Below are 6150 nucleotides of genomic sequence, written 5' to 3' on the forward strand. Positions count from 1 at the left end.
CATTTGAGGAATTTGATGGTAGCTTTTAAGCCAAGGGATGATGAAATTTAGTATGAATCTTGGATTAGATTTAAGGAGCTTGAAAGACAATGTCCTCATCATGAAATACCCAAATGGATGATTGTTCAGAATTTCTACACCAGAGTTACTCCAGCCATAAGAAACACAATTGATTCACAAGCAGGAGGAGATTTCATGAGAATGACAAGTGAAGAATGCTATGATCTATTAGAGAAGATTGCTCATAATACCCATTTGTGGGGAAATCCTAGAGCACTTGGGCTAAAGAAGGCTGGGATTTATGAACTTGACTCAGTTAGCTACATGAATGCAAGATTTGATCAGTTGACTGAGCTTCTTAGTGATTTTTGCACAAAGGCAACAACCTCAACTCCTACAACTATGCAACAAGTTGCCTACACAGATGGAACTCAAAGTTATGGAATTGATTACTCTTCTTATAGTGATGATTATTTGCAAGAACAAGCTGCTTATGCAGGAGGTTATCAACAGAAACCTATGGGAAATTCCTACTCTAATGTGAACAACTCAACATGGAGGCCACAAGCAACTTTTGCTCAACAAGGTCAAAGCTAAAATTATGCTCATAACCAGCAGTATATGCAGCAGAATAGACCTCAGTTTCAGCCTCAATTTCAGCCCACAAGGCAGCCACAACCTGGATATCAAGCAAGAGCACAACAATCCCTTCCACCTCATGAACCGAAGCCAGCCTTGGAAAGCATGATGGAGAAATTTTTTGCTGAACAAAGCAAGATGAAGAGCAAATTGGAGGAAGAAATGCAACACATGAGACAAACCATGGATCAATTACAAGTCCACAATCATATGTTGGAGACTCAATTGGCTCAACAAGCAAGCTTATCGGGAAGCAAATCCTATGGGAAACTACCTAGCCAACCACAAAACCCTCATGAACAATGTAAGGTTGTGACCTTGAGAAGTGGTAAGAAAGTTGGTCAAGAGAGTGAAAACAAGAGAGAAGAAAAAGAGAGCACAAAAGAAGAAAATTCAGTTGAGAGCAAGAAAAATGAAAAAGAAGAAGAAAGCAAAAGTGAGCAAGATGAGGGAGAAAAACCATACATCCCACCTGAACCTTACAAGCATACCCTTCCCTACCCTTAAAGATTCATCAAGCATAAGCTAAACAAACAATTTGGCAAATTCCTTAAAGTGCTAAAGAAGTTGTATATCAATGTGCTATTCACTGAGGCACTATCCCAAATGCCAAGTTATGCCAAGTTTTTGAAGGAGATTCTTACCAACAAGAGAAGGCTAGAAGATTATGATACCATCAACTTGGGAGAGCAATGTAGTGCTATAATTCAAAAGAAGTTACCTCCCAAACTCAAAGATCCAGGTGTGTTTTCCATTCCTTGTCATATAGGTGATAATTGTGTGGCAAATGCCTTATGTGACCTTAGAGCTAGTGTTAGCCTAATGCCACTTTCAATATATGAGAAGTTGAATATGGGAGAGTTGAAGCCCACAAACATGTATCTTTCATTGGCTGACCATTCAATTAAGTATCCGGAAGGCATTCTAGAAAATGTGCCTATCAAGGTTGGGAAATTCTACATTCCGGTGGACTTTGTCATTTTAGATATGGAAGAAGACACAAAAATTCCTATCTTATTGGGAAGACCCTTTTTGGCAATAGCTGGTGCATTAATTGATGTAAAGGGTGAGAAATTGACACTTAGAGTGGGAGATGATCAAATGATATTCAACATCAATCCAGCCATGAAAAGGAAATATGAAGAAGTTGAGTCTTGTTTGCGGGTAGACATTATTGATGAGATTGTTCAAGAGCATTTCAGAAAAAGCTATCCATAAGACCCTCTTGAAAATTGCTTAGTCCATGGTGGGAGCATTGATGATGACAATCATAACATAGCTACTTTTGCACAACACTTGGAGAGCTCTCCACCACATTCTGAAGTCACAATTTTTCAGCTTGAAGAAGTGCAAACTTTGGAGATTAAACCACCATCATTAAAGGTAGAGGATGCCCCAAAGGTAGATCTTAAACCTCTTCCTTTCAACCTCAGGTATGCTTTTCTTGGACCCAATGGAACATATCCTGTTATAATTAATGCATCTTTAACTGATATTGAGAATGAAAAATTGTTGAGAGTTTTGAGAGAATATAGGAGAGTTTTGGGTTATACAATTAATGATATAAAGGGAATTAGTCCAACAGTCTGTATGCATAGAATTTTTCTAGAGCCAAATAGTAAACCTCCTATTGAACACCAAAGAAGATTAAATCCTACAATGAAGGATGTTGTGAAAAAGGAAATCCTGAAATTACTAGCCGCTGGAATTATTTACCCCATTTCTAACAGTGAGTGGGTTAGTCCTGTGCATGTTGTACCAAAAAAAAGGTGGGGTGACAGTTGTTAAAAATGAGAATAATGAATTGATACCCACTAGAACTGTTATAGGCTGGAGAATGTGCATAGACTATAGGAAGTTGAACAATGCTACAAGAAAAGACCATTTTCCCCTTCCTTTTATGGATCAAATGTTAGAGAGATTAACCAAGCATTCTTTCTTTTGTTACTTAGATGGATATTTTAGTTTCTTTCAAATTCCAATCCATCTTGATGACCAAGAAAAAACTACCTTTACCTATCCCTATGGCACTTTTGCATATCGAAGGATGCCATTCGGATTGTGTAATGCACCTGCTACCTTTCAAAGGTGCATGATGGCCATTTTTTCTGATTTTATTAAAGAAATTATGGAGGTCTTCATGGATGACTTTTCAGTATATGGCACTAATTTTGATTCATGCTTGACTAATTTGTCTAAAATCTTGCAGAGATGTGCTGATAATGATCTGGTGTTGAATTGGGAGAAATGCCACTTTATGGTCTAAGAGGGGATCGTTTCAGGGCATTTGATCTCAAACAGGGGAATAGAAGTGGATAGAGCCAAAATAGAAATTATTGAAAAAATGCTCCCTCCAACCACTATCAAAGGAGTGCAGAGTTTTCTTGGACATGCCGGGTTTTACCGGCGATTTATTCAGGATTTTTCTAAACTTGCTAAACCCTTAACAAATCTCTTGAATCATGATGTTAAATTTGATTTTAATCAAGATTGTATGGTTGCTTTTTGCAGGTTAAAGACGGCATTAACAACAGCTCCTATCATGCAACCCCCGGATTGGACTTTACCATTCGAAATCATGTGTGAGGCAAGCGAATTTGCTATTAGAGCTGTCCTTGGCCAGCGAAAAGATAGAAAACCTTATGCCATTTACTATGCAAGCCGAACCCTTGATAAAGCTCAAGTTAATTATGCTACAACTGAAAAGGAGTTCCTTGCGATATTATTTGCACTCAATAAATTCCGTTCTTATTTGGTCAACTCAAAGGTAATAGTTTTCACTGATCATGCAGCAATAAGGTATTTAATGAGCAAGAAAGAAGCTAAATCTAGGTTGATTAGATGGATTTTGTTACTTCAAGAATTTGATTTAGAAATAAGAGATAAAAAAGGTGTTGAGAATGTGGTGGCTGATCACCTTTCTAGGATAAAAACTGAAAATAAAGATGATGATATTGTGCCAATTGATGAGTTTTTTATGAATGAGCAATTTTATGTGTTGAAATCTGCACTTCCATGGTTTGCTGATATTGTGAATTATTTGTCTTGTGGTGTCTTGCCACCTGATTTATCTTGGCAGCAAAAGAAAAGATTCTTGCATGATGTTAAATTTTATTCTTGGGAAGAGCCTCTTTTGTTTAGGAGATGTAATGATAGAATAATTAGGAGATGTATACCAGAGGAAGAAATAAATGATGTTATTTACCATTGTCATTCCTCTGAATATGGTGGTCATTGTAGTGTCTCAAAAACTATTGAAAAAGTCTTGACATCAGGTTTCTATTGGCCTTATATGTTTAAACATGCGAGAGATTTTGTAAGCAAGTGTGATAGGTGCCAAAGGGTAGGCAATATTTCCAAGAGAGATGAGATGCCCCAACAGTCCATATTAGAAGTTGAATTGTTTGATGTGTGGGAATTGATTTCATAGGACCATTTCCATCCTCTTATGGGAATAAATATATCTTGGTAGGGGTGGACTATATATCTAAATGGGTAGAAGCTATTGCTACACCTACCAATGATGCAAAAGTTGTGGTGAAATTTCTGAAAAAATTTATTTTGACCAGATTTGGTGCCCCACGTGCTATAATCAGTGATGGTGGTAGCCATTTTTGCAATCACCAATTTGAAAAATTGATGAGAAAGTATGGGGTAAAGCATAGGATTGCCACACCATATCACCCTCAAATAAATGGCCAAGTAGAAATCACAAATAGAGAACTTAAGCAAATCTTGGAGAAAACTGTCAGCAAGTCTAGAAAAGATTGGTCCCTTAAATTATATGACACTTTTTAGGCATATAGAACAGCCTTTAAAACCCCCGTAGGAACTACACCTTATAGGTTAGTTTTTGGGAAATCATGCCATTTGCCCGTAGAGTTAGAACATAAAGCTTATTAGGCCATAAGAGCAATAAATTTCGATTTACAAGCTGCTAGATATAAAAGACTTTTGCAACTTGATGAGTTAGAAGAATTAAGACTTGATGCTTATGAAAATGCTAGGATCTATAAAGAAAGAACTAAAAAATGGCATGATAAACACATTAAGAAAAAAGGACTTTAAAGAAGGAGATTTGGTTCTCTTATTCAATTCAAGGGTGAAATTTTTTCCAGAAAAATTAAAATCAATGTGGTCAGATCCATTTAAAGTTGTGAAAGTTTTCCCTCATGGTTCTATGGAAATTTTTGGTGAAAAATCTGGTAATTTCAAGGTAAATGGGCAAAGGTTGAGGCATTATTTAGTTGGTGAGCCAATTGAGAAGATAGCAACCTGCTATCTCTCTCATTCTCCATAAAATTTTGATTGAGTAAGGTCAAGCTAAAGACTTAAACTTAGCATTTTTGGGCATAACCCACAATTTTTCATTGATTCTTTATTTCTTTCATATATTTGTTTTAAGTTTTTCTATACTCTTTATTCAGAGTTTGACATTGTTTTAATTTTCTTATGCATATGGGATACAATTCATTGCAAGCAAATGAGCATTAAAAAAAATTTGTTTTAGTTTTAGTTTTAAATTTTAGCTTTAAATTTTAGTTTTAAAATTGTTCACTTATACTTTTCATCTTTCTATTGTTGATTATTTGCTGGTGGATTTTGCAGGACTCATTGCCCTTTTTGTTAATTTTAAGAGGAAATTTTTTCCAAACTTTGACATCTTGATTTAAAAAGAAAATTATTTGAATATGGATGTGTGAATTGGTGCTTTGAATTTTTTTTTTTATGAATATTTGATGAACATAACAGGTTGAGCAATTAGAATTCATGTTATGAAGGTCTAATTACTTGAAATCTAATTTGTTTCAATTTTTCAGGTACTTTGTAATTTTATCAAATTTGGGTAGCAGATTTCACAACCTGTGGACAATCGATTTTGGTTGTGTCGTAGCTTGTGTTCACTAGGCGCAATTTTGGCAGAATATTTCATAACCTGTGGCACAATCGGTTTTGGTTGTGCCGTAGCTTATGTTCACTGGGCACAATTTGGGCAGAAGATTTCACAACTTCCGGCACAACCTCCATCCTTGTGTTCTAACTTGTATCGTTTATTTTGTTTTGTAGGTTGACAACCCAATTCACCAGAATGGGCCCGCAACCAACCCCATGCCCAATAAGCCCACTAAGCCATTTAAAAAAAAAAAAAAACATTTCATGTCTTTATTTAGTTGCTTAATTAATTAGTGTTTTTAGTAGCTTGTTTAGTTAATATTTTGCTTGTGTTGCTTTTCTTTTACTTGAAACATTGCTTATCCAGTATTTTTTTTTTTAGTCACTCATAAGCACATTTTCTTTTGAATCTTTAGTGCTTTGCTCACTGGCTTTTAATTTGCTACTTCGGAATTTCACTTCATGGTTATATTTTTGAGCTTAGCCTCCCTATTTCAACTTTTTGAGTTTAATTGCTTTAATGGATTCCATTCCACTGTTTCTTTTGCAATGAGTGCAGCAGCTGTCCAAATTTTATTTAATTAAATTGGCTGCACCTTCAATGAGGTAATAATTCTT

The 6150-nt window shown here is 35.7% G+C and overlaps 1 non-coding gene across 1 annotated transcript; it reads right to left on the reverse strand.

The window, feature by feature from the left end:
* On the reverse strand, positions 1 to 107 carry LOC131170984 (small nucleolar RNA R71). Its single transcript, XR_009141744.1, has one exon. It is a non-coding gene; the product is annotated as a small nucleolar RNA R71 (small nucleolar RNA).
* Between the last annotated feature and the right edge of the window lie 6043 nt (positions 108 to 6150).

This window comes from Hevea brasiliensis, chromosome 11 (assembly GCF_030052815.1).
Source record: "Hevea brasiliensis isolate MT/VB/25A 57/8 chromosome 11, ASM3005281v1, whole genome shotgun sequence".
Taxonomy (NCBI): Eukaryota; Viridiplantae; Streptophyta; class Magnoliopsida; order Malpighiales; family Euphorbiaceae; genus Hevea; species Hevea brasiliensis.